At 41.5% G+C, this 19,346-nt stretch overlaps 1 pseudogene; it reads right to left on the bottom strand.

The window, feature by feature from the left end:
* Nucleotides 1-5,040: 5,040 nt before the first annotated feature.
* Nucleotides 5,041-19,346, bottom strand: part of LOC141573812 (trafficking protein particle complex subunit 9-like) — a 38,050-nt pseudogene continuing 23,744 nt past the window's right edge.

Here is a 19,346-nt window from a genome sequence, read left to right as displayed (position 1 = left end):
ATTTAATTATGAAAAGGATACTCTAGGTTTGTTTCCGAAGCTCAGTAATCTATCCTTGTGTAAATTTCCAATGCTCCATGACCTAAGCCAGGGGATTATACATACTGGAACATGCATGACTTAAAGAACTGTCTCCAACCTGAATGGAAAGACCTTTTATCAAGTACTCTTAACTAGACCATACACACAAAAGCTGAAGGAAACGGAATTTAGGATTCATTTCCTATCAGAAACAGCCCCTTCAGTTCACTGGCCTATAGAGCACTTGCTCACCTGAAAACAATGCCAAAATGGTGAAAAAGCTACCAGGCCAGGATGAGAAGAAGACGACATCTGAGCTCGACAGCTGACCCAAGACAACGGACCAGGCTTGTATACCAATTACTTTGACAATTTCTCCTACCTTTGATTATGAACTACTCCAAGTGTTAAGTTTATGGTAAATTACCTATGTCTAGTACTTCTGTGTTACCTTGGTGGGTTTCCCTACTCCAAGGCTCTAACTAGATAGCCCTCAGAAACGTTATTCTAAAAATAATTTATAGTTCTGTTTAGGCCACTGTTGATCTTACAACGTGGGAGAACTCACCTGGCCAATTAATACCTGCTCGGAGCCTGACCATAAATATGAACTTTCTCATAAGATCACTCAAACTCAATCAGAAATACAAGCAAAATTTTAACCCAAATATACAACTTCTCTACTATTAAATTCTTACTCGTGACTTTAAAACGTTACTAGCTATATTAGTTATATGATCTCTATTTTATTAAATTGTTGTCTGTTACATTTCCCAACGTGTAACTAGGCCTACAAGATTGATGATGGCTAAACATCCTGAAGAAATAGATAAAATTTTTAACCCTGCATAAAATAAATGTAATAGTGTGATTCTAGGTATGGTAATGAGCAACGAAGGGCAAACATTTCCTGGATCATAATAGACTAGTAAGACAGGCGATCCAGAAAACTTTTAGTATCAACAGGCCCTGAAAAAAAACCTAACACCTTGAATGGCAGCTCAGAAAATTCTTCACCTGAAATAGGAATGAGCCATCCTAGCACCGTGGGACAAAATTGGTCATGAAATGTCTCTCAAAATATAGGTCGAATTTAGGACCAAGGGGGAGCACTGTGAATGAAAATACTACAATGTGAGTGAAAATACTGCAACCATGTCAGTAAACAAAGAATGCTGAGACCAAGCCCTCAGCAGCTGCTGCCACACCCCAGCGAGGATATGCCTGAAACCCAGCCTTTCAGCCACTCACAGTGGTGCCCTCTGAGCAGACTCAGAATAAGAAAGGACAGGATACTCTCCCTAGATAGCTAGGTGCTTGCCAAAGGAATGAATTCAATAACCCATATGTTTGCTTCATCCCATACATAGAAAAGCACTAAATACTTGAACTTGAGATATCTGGCTTTCTTTAGATAACAAGCAATCTTTTATTGTTCCAAGTACCTGGTCTTTGTTGTAAAGCTCCTATTTATCCAAGCTCCTCCCCTACCTCTTGGGAGCAGTCCCTCAGAGATCTGAGAGGCTGTCATCCAGGCTCGAGCCCTCCCGCCAAATAAAACATAACTCTTAAATTTTAGGCTGAACGATTATTTCAATGAAGTCCCAGAATAGACACAACTCATCAATTCTGTAATGGAACACACTGAATCAGGAACCAAAAGCATGTTCTAGTCCCGAAAAACTACGGTTTCCTCTTTCTTCCTGTCATTATACAATCCCACCAGAACTCATTAATTTGCTGTCTGCACGCTTGGCAACCAAACTCAGAGAAGATTCAACTTAACAGAGCTCCATGCTGGGGAGAAACCCCCGCAGAAGTACAGCGGTCGGCCTGCCCTCCCGCACGCTCTGCTGACCCCTAGTGTCCTCCGTGGAGACCAGGCCAACAGAACTGCTCCAAACAGCTACAAAGTCCCACAGATTAAATAAAACATTTTATTTTATACTATATGTTATGTATATACTCATCTCTGAAAACAGCTTTGCCAGAAGCCCAAATCTTCAACATTAATCTGCAAAGGCAAATCCGGTCCCCAAGGGAAAACAAGTTTTAAGATGATGCTATGGCCTCCAAAGTCCTCTCCAGGACCATCAACCAAACTGCCTGCAGGCCTGCAGCTGCAGGCGGCTACATGTCTGCTTTTAAAGCAACCCCTTCCTGCCCTTGGGCACTACAATGTCCCTCTACGCCCTCCCTTCTCAGGGTAAGAGCAGCTGCTGCAGAACCTTGCAGGGCAGCACTGACAGGACTGGACAAAAGGATCAGAGCTAAACTAAGCCTTCTGATGACACGAGCTGTGTCACTTTACAGATGAAGATATATATAGAGAGGGGTGGGGTGATATTGCTCAAAGTCACACAGCTAATAAGTGGCAAAGTCCATACCTCTGCTCCTCCCTCTGGCGTGATGCCCCAGCTGGGACGCCCACAGGGTTATCTCGTGCCTGCCTGACCAGTCCTTTACTGTCACTCATAACCCACAACACGGTCTGACCCTAGCCTGCTTTTTCAGCATCTTTTCCTTCCAATCTCGCAGGAACAAGGCTGCTTGGGCCACTTTATGACTTCCGGCTTCCCAAAACCTCCATGCTCAGGCTGGTCTTGCCTGTGCATCCTTCCCCATGCTCAGAGGCACTTCTTCCCCTGCAGGAGGACTTTTCCACTCTCCGCAGGGACACCCCCTCAGGGGAGCCCTCTTCTTGCCCTCAGAATGGCAGGTGTCCCAGGCCACATCCTGAGCTACCCCATTAGGTCTGCGGGTGCTCAGGTCTGCTAGTCAGACCAGCAGCCTCAGAGCCAGGAATTATGCCCGGGTCACCCTGCAAACCTACTGCCCACCTCACAGCCCCCAGCCAGCAGGCCACCTGGAAGTCACAGCAAGTGCCCCACCCAATCCAGAAGTCTCTTCATTTGCCGGCACCGCTGATGACTTGTCTCCAACCTTTGGTCAGTTTTGCAAAAAAGAGCACCTTCCACAGTGAACAGTGGGTTTTCGCTTCAGCTCCCATCCTTACTGCAAACGTCAAGGGAAACCAAAAGGCCTTTTCTCAACACTTTTCTGATGACACCCTTCCACCCACTATACTCATATGCTCAAGAAAATTGGGTCCACGTGATTTTGTTTCCCTTACGCTAAGTGGCTCAACACACTGTGTGATTTTTTTTTCCTTTTTTGAGGGTATTTGTACTCAGTTTCTCGGCTTTAATCTGTTTTTGTCTCTCTCTTCAGTATCCCAAGCAGTTACCACTTCTTAGCCACTTCAGCAGCCTCCCTCCCAACATCTAGTCTAGGAAATGAGCTGTGATGAGGGGCCTGGAGGCAGTCACAGAAGAAGCAACTAAGGGACAGAGAGGGGACATAGTTTGCCCAAGGTGATCAGCCTCAACCCCCAACAGTGTGTTTCACGTCCCTCTGTTTAACTCTTATGCTAAACAAGCTAACTTTTTGTAGATTATGGTTATAAACAGATGAGGTATCAAAATACATACAAGGACACACATCAACTCTAAGATGTTCATTAACTTCACTATTTTGTTTCTATTTTTTTTATTTCTATTAAAAAATAATTAAGAACCTCTGCAGTCAATATAGAAAAATGTTACTGGGTTTTAATCCAGAATATAGAGGTGTTGTGTGTCATTACTCATACTTATTTGTATGTTCACAAGACAAAATGATTTGAAGGTCTCTCTCCCCTCCTCCTACTCAGTACCTGCTCTCACCAGATCTCCCAGTCCACACATCTAACAGCCTTTCACTTCACCCACAGCTGAATTCATCAGTTTTCCCCCAGAGCTCCCTCTGCAGCTTTCCCTCCTCAGAGCACAGCAGGACCATCACTTACCTCATTAATCCACCCAGAAACCTGGGCCTTCCTCCATCCTACCTTCACAGACAGCATTCATCCTTTCATTTTTACCATCTAAACATGCCTTCAATCTGTTCGCTTTTACCCACTGACCGTCCCACCGCTCAAGTGGAAGCCACCAACACTGCACACCTGGACTCACGAGTCTCCCAAGTGTCCCCACAGCCGCTCTCACGTACTTGAGACAAAAGGGATTGTGTCACTCCCGCGGTTTTAGGACTCTTTTCAAACCCACTCTTCTTAGAAGAAACTCCCAGTTCTTCACCTGGTAAAGATCTTTGCCATCAAATTGTCAGCTCAGGGAGGGCAGGACACGCCCTCTCCCCTCGGCCCCTCCCTCTGGCAGAGCATCAGCTTGGGAGGACCTGCTGAGCTACACCAGCCTGTATTCTAACCCTGGTCTTGAGTTCTTAGCAAACTGCTTCACTTATCCATACAAACCCAAGGTAGATTAGAAAGATTTTAGATGTTGAGCTAGACTATTGATTTGGGGATTTTGCACTAGCAACCTGCAAGTACATGTTCTAATGATTCTGTCTTCTTAAAACCACACCCAGATTTAAGGAGTATTTGTGGAATGTCTTCGGAGTAAAAGGGACTGTACTTTAACAGACTATATGTTTTATAACATGAACAACCCTGACAGGGTCACAAATGGAACCACCTCACAAGTGACAGAAGACAGGTGAGAGGCACAAAGCAACAGGTCACAGAGATGGTAAGAGCAAAGTTGTTTCTCCAACCCCCCAAAAATTTTTTGAAAGAACCGAAAACTCTGAATTTTGAAAGTAAAACACTATCATATAAAGAAATAAAATAAATAATCCTCTTCATCAGTGTTTCAAGATCTGACTGCAGAATTTTTAGCATGCCATACTGAATCCTAGCACAGAAAAATCAGATGGACTAGTGGTGAGTAAGTTCCAGGGAAACGGCAGCAATTCCTCCACTTGTAAGAGGACACACACTCAATTGTCGAAGGTGATTTTAAACCACATTCTGGAGAAATTCAGAAGATTCAGGCACCGATTCTAGATGGTGATGACACGGAAGGACGGGTTGGATGCATGCTTCTAACTGAGTCACCGGCATTCTTACACTGCAGGGGGAAATGGAGGCTCTCAGTTATGAGCAGAGATGTTCCTGTCATTTCTCCCAGGCCGTGCCTCGGGGACTCAGTGTCCTGCAGCAGCCTGGCCCCAGGCGAGGACCCGCAGCGTGGCCCACTCAACCAGGAGGGGCACTGTGCTTGAGAAAGCCCATCCCCGATGGGAGAAAGAGGGGCTGGTGGGGTTGTGTGTACCTATAAATGATCATAGAAATACACCTGCATACATTCATTTGATACAATTAATATTAGCAGGCTATTTAACAAAATTTCAATTGTCAGTGTTAATTTTACCATTCCTTTCCTCTTGTCCCCTGCACTCTGAGACAGGCTTAGGCTCTCTCACACCTGCAGCTCTGATGCAATAGTTGTGAAGTCATTTTACTTTGCTGCAAGTGTCCTCGCTCCCCGTGTCGCTGTGACTGTCGTCTCTTAACAGAGTCAGATGTCTTCCTGGATCTCTCCCTGAGTTCCTTGCTCCTGCTTCTCAGATCCTGAGATAAAGAACAGGTGAAGACACATGACTAGAAAAGGCACTGTGGACTTGACCAAAGTCCTCAGTGACCCCCTAGGTGAGTGCTGCCCACCCCTTACCTTCAATTCTCAACGTTCTGCCCAGGGTGACATCCAGACAGGAAAGAGTCTTGGGCCCAATTAAAAGCTGTGAGGCTTGGGTGCAGGGAAAGGTGCAGGAGCTAGTTCTGGAGCCGGGCCCCTCCCCACCTCTGCTACTCTCTCCCCCGAGGCCCCGCCCCCAAGCCCCCAGGCTCCCTGATCTTCTGTCCTTCTCTTCTACACTACTCCAAGCCCTTTTCCCCTTCCTTTAGTCCCTGATTATCCCCAGCTGGAGTGATTTTTTCATCACAGCATCTAAAAAAATTTCCTACAGCTGAAAAAGAAGTCTCCAGAGGTCAATGCCCACATGGTGGTTCCTGAAGAGAGCCCCTGGTTAGGGGGACTCTCACCAACACTCACAGGGCATCAGACATGTTGCAGGGTCTACCACCCCCAACAAGAATTTGCTGTGACCCCTATGCCCGCACAGCATCCCTGTTCACAAAACTTTAGTTGGGCCACTTATCCGTTATTAAGAAGCAAAAGTAAAAAAATTGCTCATGTTTCTTACTAAAATTATCTATGAGGTGGAAAAAGAAATTGTAATAGAAAAGAACAAATTTGACTCCATGTTAGATGTGTTCGTTTGTCTTTAAGCCTGTACCCTGTTTTCTAGGCTAAGACTTGTTATCTCTGCACCTTTTGTAAAAGAAAGTTGCCTTTAGCCTGAAATATCCAGGAGGGCCTATTCTGCGGGCTCTGATCTTTAAGGATGTTAGCTCTTCTACACTTATGTAGAGATGGCAAGTTGCAAAATAAAGAATAAACTTTGTTTTTTTGAGGTTTTACAGGGGTGCCATGATTTGACCCACATGGACAGCTGCAAGAACAAAGGATTCCAAGGAAATCAATTCGTACAGCAAGAAGTTTGCAACAACCAACCACACCCCCACCACTTTTTAGTATAAAAGGAGACTGAATTCTGACTTGGGGAAGAGAGTTCTCCTGGATATCAGTATGCCATCTTCTGAGTCTGCCAGCTTTTCAAATAAAGTCACTATTCCTTACTCCAAAAGCTCATCTCCCGATTTATTGGCCTGTCATGCAGCAAGCAGAACGAGTTTGGACTTGGTAAATAAATGACTGCATTAGAGGTAGTATGTCTCCACTGTTTCCTCATTTCCAGTATGTCACAACCAATCAATTTTATATGCTGTTTAACAACACGACCAAAAAACCTATTATACGGAATTGATTCCATGGAAATAAAATTATTTCTTCTCCTTCAAAACTTTGTTCTTTTCTATTTTATTTTGTTTTGATTATTGAAAAGAAAATAAAAGTCAAATCATTTTATTTCACCTATTTTTTATAGCTACATATTGTAAATACTACAAAGATATTTAAATTGCAATAAAAATTGTTCATATATTAGTATAAAGATATATACACAATCAAAGCAGAGTAGGAAAGGAGTGGATATTTACTAAAAATCCACTGCACATCCAGTCTTTTACAAGCATATTCTGGAATATAAGCTCTATTATCCAGGGGTCCACCACCCCCATTCTCACTGCCGAGTCCCAGAGTAATCAACCTCCAAGGCACCAGCATAGAACCACGCGATCACTATTTTAGGTATAAATGAGGGAATTAGCTCTTTCAATTCTAAAACAGAAACCTTAAAATAAATACTGAACTTATTTACAAAGAAAATTGGACACAAAAAAGTACAGTTTCTCCCCCAAGTCACAAAGATAATTACTGGTAAAGGCAATATTTGAACTCATCTGCCTGATTCTAAAAACTAAGGTGGAAATCCCCTTCGACTGTGGAGGTCCAGCAGCACAGCCTATCACCCTATCTTTGTTCAGATCTAGCTTTAGACAGCCTGAGACAGCACCCCATTCCTATGGAACTCGAGGGCAAACGATAACAATAAGGATTTTATATTCAGTAGTTTCTTAGGTCTCATTTATATAAAGTGTCAGCAGGTCAGCAGAAAACTCTGGGAAATATGAGTGGGTCCAGAGCTTTTTGCTGATAAGAAACAATCTATCAGGACAGAGTGACCTTCCCATGAGAGGCCTCCTGGACATAAACTAAAGGCAGCTGAGCAATGAAAACTAGCAAGACCATGGAACTCAAGCAAGAAAGATCCCTGCCATCCCCCACCCAGTTGCCTCTTCACCCACATGGACAAGATGGCAGAAGACCCAGGTTCTTGTCCAAGTTACACCATCATGGATTCTCACCCATAAAAAGTTATGACTCTATGCTGTCTTAAGCCATTTCCAACTCAAATATGATGACACCAATATCTCAGCAGAATGTCTATGTCTTCACTTTCTCTCTTCTATTAGGATACTATATCTATGGCCAAAAAGCAGAAATCCAATTAAAAACAACATGCACGAAGGCTGGTGAAAGTCTGCCTAAGAGACTTTGTTCTCACGCTCAGTGAATGAAAACTCAGAAAAAGTGTTCCTTCTCCCTCTGAAAGTGGGAGGTAGCCTGATTGTGTGTGTGTTTGTGTGCACGTGTGTGTGTGTGTGTAAATCAAATACAATGCATTCTGGGATGTGTACAGATTTTTTTTATGTTACTGTCATTTCATGAGGATGAGCCAACCTTTAAAGTAACTTGAATCTAGTGTTCTGAGAGAGTCCCAGGATCTTTTGATGGAGGAGGGGAAAGGGGAAAGGAAAGGAGGAAAGAAGTAAATGAAGCAAAGGAGTAAGAATACTACTAGGGAAAGGCAAGACTTTAATTTTGTTCCTACTTGCATCACACACAAATTAGGGACTGACTTTCCCCTATGTCTCGTCAAGCACTGAGTTGCAGAAGAAGAGGCGACAGCCCATTTCTCACTGAGATTGTGACTGTACATGGCATCTTATAGACACAAATTATTTACCCTGATCAAACACTCTAGCAGCAGGCCGTAATTCTCCTGTTTTGAGAGACAAGAAAACAGGAGTTCAAAGAGGATGTATAACTTGAGAAAAGTCAGAGGACCAGTAAACTAAAGAGGATGAATTCAAACTCAGATCTGAATGGAGAGTCTGATCTTCCCACTCCCAGGGCTGGAAAATCCTTAACAGACAGGCTTCCCAGCTCCCTGCATTGTTCCTGGCACCAAGCATTTCCCATGGCGATGGTCTCCTGTTCTCACAGACACAGTGCTCTGTGCAGCCAATAACCTCCATTCGACCTTGATCATATACCTGCCTCACTCACCAGGCTTCTCCATACAGACAGGAAAGCTGGCTTTCAAGTGCGTACAAAGCCACCCCTGGACTTACCTGGGCTCTTCAGTGGCTTTTCCAGCATAAAGGCAGCCATGAAAGTGCTCACAGTTTGTACATGAGCCACACTACCTCTCTCCATCTGTCTCCCCACCTATACTACTTAGCTATGACCATTTTGAGAATCTTGGAAACAAATTTTTAAAAACAGAAAAGAAAGTATTCTGTAACAAGTACTTAATACCTACAATTTTAAATGACAAGTTACAAAGTGATTATTTACAAATTGAATCTGCCTTCCTAGGTGTCAGTTTTAACAGTTAAAATATATAATAGCAAAAATTCTCACTTACAAAATTAACAAAAACATCAACAATAATCTGGAATAAACTCAAAAACAATGCCCATGTTGTACATGGAGAAACACAGGACTGTACTGAGGGGTAAAGTAAGAAGTGTGAATGCAGAGACATCAACATATTGTATGGAGGAAAGCAGTTTTGTAAAGATGAACGTTCTCTTAAAGATAATTCAAAACTTACTTAAAAATCCCATGACAGCTCTTATCTGTTTTTTTTTTAACTTGAGCAAAATATTTTGGAACTCTTCAGGAATAATAAAGTCATAATACTAGACAAGAAAATTGGGGATGGAAAAAAGAATAAAAAAATCGCACTGTCATATATTAAATAAATTTTTACAATATGTAAGATATAGCACTGGAGTAAGAAAGTAAGACTGACAGAAATAAACCATGAGCTCAAAAAGAGACTCTAGTGTACATAAATATTTTTGCAGGTGGGATTTCAAATCAAAGAGCAAAGTATGAATTCAATAATTGTCTTGGGACAATCAGAGAATCACCTGGAAAAACCAAATTCTATTCCAGTCATAATGACCACAAGAAAAATTACAGATAGTGATGTAAATATTAGAAAGTACTAATAACAGCAAATACAACTCTTTGCTCATAGTACTTCAACTTCTCCTCACTATAACAAGTAGTATTATCATCTCCATCATAGAGATTAAAAAATCCTACAGAGGAGATATATACCATTATAAGAAAGTATTTCTAAGAATACTATCAAGGATAAAACCCAAAAAGAAGACATTTACTGTCTTAAGATTATTTTCGGCCACAACAAAAATAAACCTACTGAACAAAATGAAAGGCAAGAAATGACAAGAAAAAGCTCTGTGATACATGTTAATGAAGACAAGGGGTTAATGTTCATAACATACAAAGAGCTGTCACAAAGCAACAAGAAGCTCCCTCACTTAAATGTGTGCAAAGGACAAAAGGGATCATTCACCTTTTAAAAGTCAGATGGCTAATGAGTGAAAAATGCTCAATACCTCACTAGTCATCAAGTGCAAACTAAAACAATGAAAAAGCAATTTTGCTCATCATATTGGCAAATGTTTTTAAAAAATATTCTAGGTAGTGTCCATCTTTGAGAGAACAAACTGAGCGATCTTTTTGGAGGACGACGTGTCAATGGATATGTAAACTCTGAAAAATGTGTGTACACACAGACTGAACTCCATTTTAGGAATCGTTTCGTTTAGAAAAAAAATCAGTTCAAAAAGATGTACTCATCAGAGCATTTACACAGCACTTTTTACAATGGTGGGAAGAAAAGCTGAAGTGAAATCATATCCAGCGATAGAGAATTGGTTACATAAGTTATTCTACATCTTTTCATTCCCCGCAGGAGAAGGAATTTCTAGAGTCACTTGAAAGGAGCCTGTGATGTATGTAATTGTCACATCCAGGGACTAAATTTCCAGAAACCTTAACTAAAGGAATACTCATACAAGATCACAGGAATATTTGTACAAGAAGGACGCCAGTCAAACACCCTTTCTGACAGTGGAAAATGGAGAAAACTTAAGTATCCACCATCAAGACAATGATGAGGTAAATCAAGGCGAGCTGTGGGCACTAAGGGGCAGGCGTTTTGGTGTGGTCCAAGGCCTTGTCCACAGTACTCTCCCACCAAAGGTGTCCTTACACAAGAGACCAAATCTACTGCACATCAGGAGACCCCTCTACTCTATCTGAAAGGACCGGGTGAGTCTGGAGTGGGAGGACGTCTATGATATACACCTCAGTGAATAAACCGAGCTGCACAAAACATATAGTATGGCCTTATTTTTCAATAAAGCATATATACACACACATATACATAGATTTCTCATATACATGTATGTATGTGTATATATATATGACAGGCATAAAGGTCATGAAATATATACACCACATTGTCAGCAGTTTTTACTCTCAGGAAAAAAAGGGGAAGGGATGTAGGGGTCTTTCGGTACCACCACAGATCTCTTTTCAGTATTTCAGTTAAATATACTTGGAATTTAAAAGTTTATTTAAGTCCGAAGTAAAATGGACGATGCCTCCACAAGACAGAATGCTATACTGGTCATTAAAAATCATGCCAGGGGAGAGAGAATACTGTAGAAAAACATGTAATAAGCCGAATGGAAAATGGAGGTCTCCACACAGTAAACAGGCACAGAGTGCTCGCTGGTTTTTATGACAGACGTAATACACACTGATGAAAAGAACAGAAAATAGATGTTAAAGTGTTAATTATTATCTCTGAGTAGTGGGACCAGGATAGACACTTTTGTCCCATTTTTCAGACTTATTATATTAAATACACATTATTTTTCATCTGAAAAAAGCATTTTTAGATGTCTAGTACCACACATTGAAAAAATTACACTAGTACTTACAGAAATAACTAGGAGACACGGCAGCAGCGTCACACAGTGTAGAATGGGCGATCCTGATTAACATCGTGCAGTTACATAAGGACCCACAAAGTGAGAGCACCTGCTGTCATAGGGCGTAGCCCCCTTCTATTTGTCAGTTGTGTCTTCAGGGCTGAGGCAGTTCTGAGCACGGCCAGTGTCAGTGCTGGTGTCTGGATGGATGCCACTGGAGGTGAGGGCACCTGCAAGCCGAGAGGAAGAACAGAAATCATCCTCTGCTTTTTCTGTCTTGTTACTTTGTTACTTTTGAAGAGAGGTGTAAATAAGATAAACTAAATCTTCCCTACTAAAATTTCAGTAATGAAACCGTTTTTAAAGTGTTCACAACTTATATTCTGCCTATAACTGTCTTTTCAACAAAGCATCATATTTCTTAAATGTTAATTAACTCAGTTAATTAACTACCTGTTGAAACCTATTAAAGAACATGAAATGCACTATGTAAAATCACCACGCCTGCAGTGACTGGCACAGCTGTCTTGATAGCAGTGCAGTCAGCCCCCACCATCCCGTGGCCCTGAGCTCCTGATGCTGCTAAGAGAGCACGCTGCCACCTCAGATGGAGAGAAACGGTGAAAGCGTTTTCTGAAATCTACAGCACTGACAAAACATAACTGACATATCCCAGGCTCCTTTGAGGCTGTCATTTTCTGTTTCTGGCCTACACCCGTCAATGAGCAGAACCACCCCATTCCCGAGCCATGGGACTCACGTGGGAAGCAGTTTTGGAGAAATTTCCAGGTATAGAATGTAACCAACTATACATAGAACTCTGAAAAAAGAAAAGATGCAATACTCTGATTTTGGAAGAAACTCAACATATTCTCCTAAGCCTTAGTAGCTGGAAAGGCTGGGCATCTCCTAAGCCACTTATTTATTTCACAGCCAGTGAGCATCTCCCACAAACCCTGTTTCCCTGTGTCTGCTGGGAGCCTCAGGCACACTGTTGCTGTCGATCTTAGAAGTCACAGGGCTGAGGCGCGTGTCTCACGCCTGCAACTCTCACACAGGCTCGCCTCCTAGCCTCACTGTCTGAACTTGGCCCCATTTTCTCACCTGTTAATTTGGTATCTGTTCTTCTGTAAGCTGCCTGAAATGCTTTTTGGAACAAGTCAGAAGAATCAGTGGGTAGAGTAATGGACAGATGGACAGGTGAGAGTTGGGGAGACAGAGTGACTCCAAGAAAAGGGGAACAAAGAAAATTTCCTATGCAGAACCCTCTTCTAGTCAGGGAAGAAAACCACCACGGAGAAGTGTGAAGAGGCAGGTGGCTTAGGACTGTTTCCTGGATTCCATGAAAAGTCACACCAAGAGATGAGAGGGTAGAACTATAAATAATAAAAGAAAAAAGCATGCATGCTTGAAAAATATATCTACAATATGTACTTTCTAAAGAATAGATTCAAATCAGCACGGCCCAATAACACAATCCTTGGGTATTTACAGAAGTGAGAATCCCATCTCCAAACCACAAGGCATCCCTTCGGAGCACTAAGAGTCTACACGGGACGGTCATAAAGCTGTCACCGCAAAAGTGATGCTATCCTGCCCTTACGAGGAATGAGCAGCTGTGCTCGGGCTGCCGACGCGCGCCATTTACACCCCACAGCACCTCTACGGGAGAGGGCCGCCTAGCGAGCCCCATCTCTGCAGGACAGAAAACAAGTCCGGGAGAGGCTAAGCCGACCTAACAGTTCTCCATCTCACAGGACTGGTCACTCCAGAGCAGGACTCGAACTCGGACCCACGTTTGTAACCGCAGTACTACCGTGATTTGTGTGCTTTTTGTGTGTATAATACATTTGTTTCCGGCATGAAAGGATATTTAACAAATGTTCGGTTGTCTTGTCTATCTCATTAGCTCACAATCTTTATATTTTTGAATTGTACTCTTTTCCCCTGGAGAAAGGAACGGAAAGAGCGGGGGTCAGAATGAGATGGGGCTCCATTCTTTATCTGTTACCTCATCTCATCCAGTCCCCAACCAGGGAGAAGGAGCAAATGTTCTCTTCATCTTTAAAGAGAGAGCTCCACTGATGGTGACTTACTCAACTCCAAAACCAAGTCTGGGAGAAGGGCACAGACAGCAACCAGAGAAGTATCACCCGTAGGAAGGAGAAAAGAGCTCAGGGGAGGGCTCAGGGGGTCAGCCTGATTTAATTTCAATGGATAATATAATACCACAGACTAAAAATACATGCAGTGAATTTGCTATTTCTTGACATCTAGCAAGTTTTCATAGCCCGCATGAAACATTATCGTGAACTAGTTAAAGGAAGAGTACACACTCAGGGAAAATCAATGCCACAGGCAGGCTGAAACCCAGGCTGGAGGAAAGGAAGAGAAAAGGCATAGTTAAGAAGAGGGGAAAGTCTGGGAAAAAGACATCATCACAAGGACTCTCCAGCATCATCCAGCTATCATATAATCATTCATTCAAGAGAGAGTTACTTAGGTCCTATTTTGTGCAAGATTTTACACAGGGCAAAGCAAGAGTGCAGCGTCCATGGTGGCAGCAAGTGGCGGGGCTATAATACAATTCTGATCCTGGTACCTTGCACACTTGTACTCAGTATAAAGGCAAAAAAATAAGGTAAAATAATACTATGTAAACTCTACGCATTGTTGAAAAAAATTAAAGAAGACCTAAATACCTGTACAGACACACCACGCACATTCCTGGATCACATGACAACGCTCTTGGGATGGCAGTGCTCCCCAGAGCGATCTGTATACTCAACGTGGTCTCGATCACAATCCCAGCGGGCTCCTCTGCAGTAACTGACTAGCTGCTGCTACTATTCATATGGGAATTCGAGGGACTCAGTAACCAAAACGTACTTGAAAAAAAGAAAAAAATGAGAGGACTTGTAATTCTCAATTTCAAACCTTACAACTGTATCTCCAGGTGAGATTAGAGGCCATTTTTAAGTTATTACTGGGTTTATCCTTATTTTCAAAATTTTCTACAATGAATATACCTGTTAGAATAAGAAAAATAAAAAGTAAGGTATCTTGTAAAACATGCACAGTGATTCATTCATTGGGAAAAAAATTATTTTAACTATAAAGAGGTAAATATCTAGTGAAAAAGGACTACTTAAAAACAAGTGTGCATTTACAATTTTCATAAATTGAAAACTGAAAAGCACAAAAACATCAAGTTTCTAGGGAGACTAGTGAAACATATTAATAGTTATTTTCAAAAATTCTAATTGAACAATGAAAACTCAAGAAAGGGAAAATTGTGATTGACACCCAAGGGCAAACACATGGAGAGCAAACGCCTAGAAATCACAGTTCCTTTAAATCTGCTTCTAACTCAATAGGAGAGGAAATTCCTCACTTAGGGGACAGTGGAATCCCATACATAAGACAGGATACACAGTACAAACTGCAGTAGTATCGGGAGTGAATTTCTTAGAATTCTAATGTTACAACATTGCTGAAAAACTATAAAAACACTGACAGACAGATTAAAACACACAGTCATATATATTATATAGAAACATATGAAGTCTGCTCCCATGTTGCATAGAAATACAAACATATTTGTTCATTTATAGGCACTGATTACTTTATCCCAGATAGAATATTTCAACTAAAATAAAAAATCAATAATACACTCCTCTTGTCAAATCTACTTGATAAGTTACTCTGCTATGTAACCATAATGTGTTTAAGATAGATCTAAAATTAGTGAAAAATCTTTGTATGGTTTCTTGAATTGTTCTCAAAATTCCAAGCTTAATTTTAAAATAGATCTGAGCAGTATTTCTATATTATCTTTTCCCTTGTGAAATGAACAACACAGTCTGTTGTCAAAATTCTGTCCTTACAATGATTCACGAGCACCGTTTCCTAACAAAACTGCTGAACAGCAAGGCACTATCCAGACACTGTGACCAAATAAATGAAACACAAGGAAGACAGTGACCCTATCCTGGAGGGCTTATAATCTGTGTCAACAGCGGGTTTTTATTTGATTGGTTTGATTGGGTAGCAAAATAAAATCAATCAAGTACTTTCTGCTTTTAGCATTCTGTAAGTCATGACTGTTTTTAGTGTCATGAGAAGGAAAGAATTAAGCATGACTTGATTAGGTCAACTAGCAACATTCATCACTGGAGAGTGAGTAATAAAGAAGTTAACTGATAGAAATGCTTCTGCCTACATGAGACCTAAAATAAATCTACACTGATATCCGAAAGGAAAATGAGGAGATGAGGTCCCCAATGAGAAAGCAAACTAACAAGGAATCAAAAAAGGAAAGACGTTTTCATTAACGATTCCAGGCAGTAGTGGAGCATGGTGGTGAGGATCACAGATGTTTGGGACAAACATGAGTGTCTGAACTCCCACAGCACTGGGTAGCTGTGAAACTGATATTTCAGAGAAATTTTCTGCATCTCAGTCTTCTATCCATACACTGGGGACAACAACCGCACCCATCTCCTAGAACGGTCCTACGAATTAAGTTATTTTATATATAAAATTTTAAATAAAATACCTCAGATTTTAAATAATACCACAAAAGCACAAGGAACAAAGAAAACAGAGATAAATTGGAGTTCATCAAAATTTAAAACTTTGCTTCAAAGGGCACTATCCAGAAAGTGGAAAAACAACACACAGGAGAAATCTTTTTCAAATCATTTATCTGATAAGGAATTTGTATCTATAAAAAAAAAAAGGACCTCCTACAACTCAACAATAAAAAGGCAACTCAATTAAAAGTTGAATAAAGTATCTGAAATGGTATTTTTCAAGGAAAATATACAAATGGCCAATAAGCACAAAGAAACGATGTTCAATATCTTTAGCTGTAAGGGAAATCAAGTCAAAATCACTAGGAGAAACCGCTTCACACTCACAACAATAGGTTATAATAAAAAAAAAGGGTAAAAAGCACTAATAAGGACACAGAGGAAGCGGAGCACGCAGCCCTTGCTGGTGAGGACGTAACACAGCGTGGCCACTTTGGAAAACAGCCTGGCAGGTCCTCAGAGAGTTGAACATTTGGTTTCTGAATGACCCAGCAACTCTGCTGTCTGGGCACAGACGTAAGAGAACTGAAAACAAATGTCCACATAAAAACTCCTACAGGAATATTCATGGCGACACTACTCATCACAGCCAAAAAGCAGAAACAACCCAATTGCCTATCACCTGATGAATGGGTAAACAGTGGGGCCCAGCCATACAGTGGAATATTATTCAGCAATAGCAAAGCATAGAGTACTGACCCAGGCCACAACGTGGACAAACTTTGATAACGTTACTCAGTGTGAAATAAGTCAGTCACAATAGACGGTTCCACTTACATGAAGTGACTCGATTTAAATGAAATGTCCAGCACAGGCAAATCCACAGAGAGAGAAGAGTGGCTCCTTGGGGCTGGGGGAGGATGGGGAAGATGGGAATGACTGCTTATGCATACGGGGCTTCCTCTTGGGGGAATGAAAATATTCTAAGATTAAATGGGATGCACAATTCTGGGCATAGAGTAAAAACGACTGTATATTTAAATGGGTGAATTGTATTAAAACTGGTAAGAAAAAAAGCACCTCGGGCCAGTACCTTCCCTAGTAAATGCAAATTGCTAACTTTTATTAGAGGAAGAAGAAACTGCCCTCAGCATGAAAGTAGGAGATCAGCAAATGTGAGTTAACCGAAATTGGACAAGAGCATTTCACTTGAAACAGTTGCTGAGTGTACACGAAATATTCAGAAATAGGAAAATCTGTTTCACATCAGGAAGAAGCATTCTGCTTCAAATGCAGATCAAGGATTCGGCAAGCCCAGCTGCTACAAATGACCAGAGAAGAAACCTGGTTCTTAAAACAAGCACCAGAGCCAACAAGGAAATGGTAGTGAGGAAAGCAGGCGGCCGACTATCTGGAACAGTTTGCTACAAATAATTTCTCCACTGAAAATTTAAAAATAAAATGAAAGTGATAAAATGCTCTGTTGACCTCACGTGAATGGGCTTCCTTCGGTGCTCGACTGTTCTGTAACCCCGATTGAGAGACTCAGGAGAATCAGCATGTCTCCTGGGAGTCCGCAAAGGACTGCCCACCAGCACGCTGACCACCATCACATCTGCCAGGGTTGAATTGCAGAGAAGAGACCAACTTCTTAAAGGCACAGGAAATGTTGACAAGGGAAGAAAAAGCTGCAGTCAGTCCTGGGACAGAGGCCCTCTGAGCAGAGGCCAGAAGGCTGCAGGTGAACTGCAGTGGCCGTGGGACAGGAAGGGACCATGGGGAGCATATCTCAATTCTCTCCTCTCTCTCCATCGGGTAGGAGAGATAAACCTGCATCCTTCTCACCTGGAACTGTGGGTTGGCTGGCAGATGTCTTACCGACATGGAATGATTATTCAAGTCTCTGTGGAAAAAGTCAATAAATCGAGAGGGAGTAGGGAGCCAACTCCACGAGCCTCTCAATTGCACCCTTATTTATTGTGTATAATCAAAGGAAAAATTCATTAACAGTTGTGTGATAGTAATAGGAACTTCGGGAAAGACAGTATGAAGCAGAGATTGTAGAATACACAATGAGTACAAAGGATTAGTGTATCTTTAGGGAAGTCATGGGGTGAGGGGAGCAAGATACATTTTCAGACATGTGAATTACAAAGCAGACCACCAGACCAGCCAGGTCCTTGTTCTGTGGATCATAGACTATCTAACAGCACACAAGCTCAGCGTTTATAGCTGAGGGCCTCGGTCCTTGCTTTGCAACCAGCAGAGTGCTATCTAAAAGCTCAACTATGCAAGCAAAGCATTGTCTCTGCTTTTTAAGGCAAGGAGACTGGAGTGAGGATGTACAGGCACTTGCTTGCAAAGCAGTTTTTAAGCATATATTTTTCTTCTTAAAGTTCACAGGAGGCTGGTGTGTGTTACAATTTGTTAAACCAATCATGGGGTCCCACATGGAACCATTATGGAGGACACCCTAGGATGACAAATCCTGCCTCTGGGTCTTTTCCTGCCATCTTCAGCCACTCTAGCAGGGTCTAGGCACATCCGTGAATAACGATCCTACAGAACTACCCACACTCTTAACTCCTGGTGCTTGAAACTTAATTTTAGCTCTACACAACTTACCGTAGAAAAGTTTCAGAAATAAAAGATATAATATTCCTTTTATATCTCATCATATTACTGATTTTTCTGATTGCTCTAAGTTGCTTCTACTTGGTAAAGCACATAATTCTGCAGGTGAATTCAGTAATTTCCATTGGGCATATCTAGCCATTTTGGGCTCTCTAACTTCTATTGGTCAAATACCGATACACTTAATTGATTTCTTTGTTTATCAATTTCAGCCGGGAGGAGAGGGAGTGTCACTCTTTTCCTCAGCCCACCCTCAACCCTTTTCTCATCAACTCAGGCCTCCTGAAAACAAAACAAAGGATTTGTTTCCCTTCTACTCTTTCCACAAAACCAACAGGAAACATCAGCCTGGAGAAAGAATTCAACACAAATGTTAAAACAAAAATCTATAAACCTGGAGCAACTCCATCTCCGAATCATGATACACAATGACATGAGAGTAAGTGTGTCAGGCACAAAGCAGGTGTGAGCCTGACCACCTCATTTCTATTCTTCAAAGGAAGGAAGGTTTTCATATTTTTTATTATCATACTTTGTCATTGTTTCTGATTATGCCAAAAAATAGTTTATGAAAGAATTATGCACTGCAATAACAGATTACTATTGTATCAATTATAGAAGGCATTCAG

The sequence above is a fragment of the Camelus bactrianus genome, chromosome 17 (genome assembly GCF_048773025.1).
Source record: "Camelus bactrianus isolate YW-2024 breed Bactrian camel chromosome 17, ASM4877302v1, whole genome shotgun sequence".
In the NCBI taxonomy this organism is placed as follows: domain Eukaryota; kingdom Metazoa; phylum Chordata; class Mammalia; order Artiodactyla; family Camelidae; genus Camelus; species Camelus bactrianus.
This window is presented reverse-complemented; position numbering and strand designations above follow the sequence as displayed.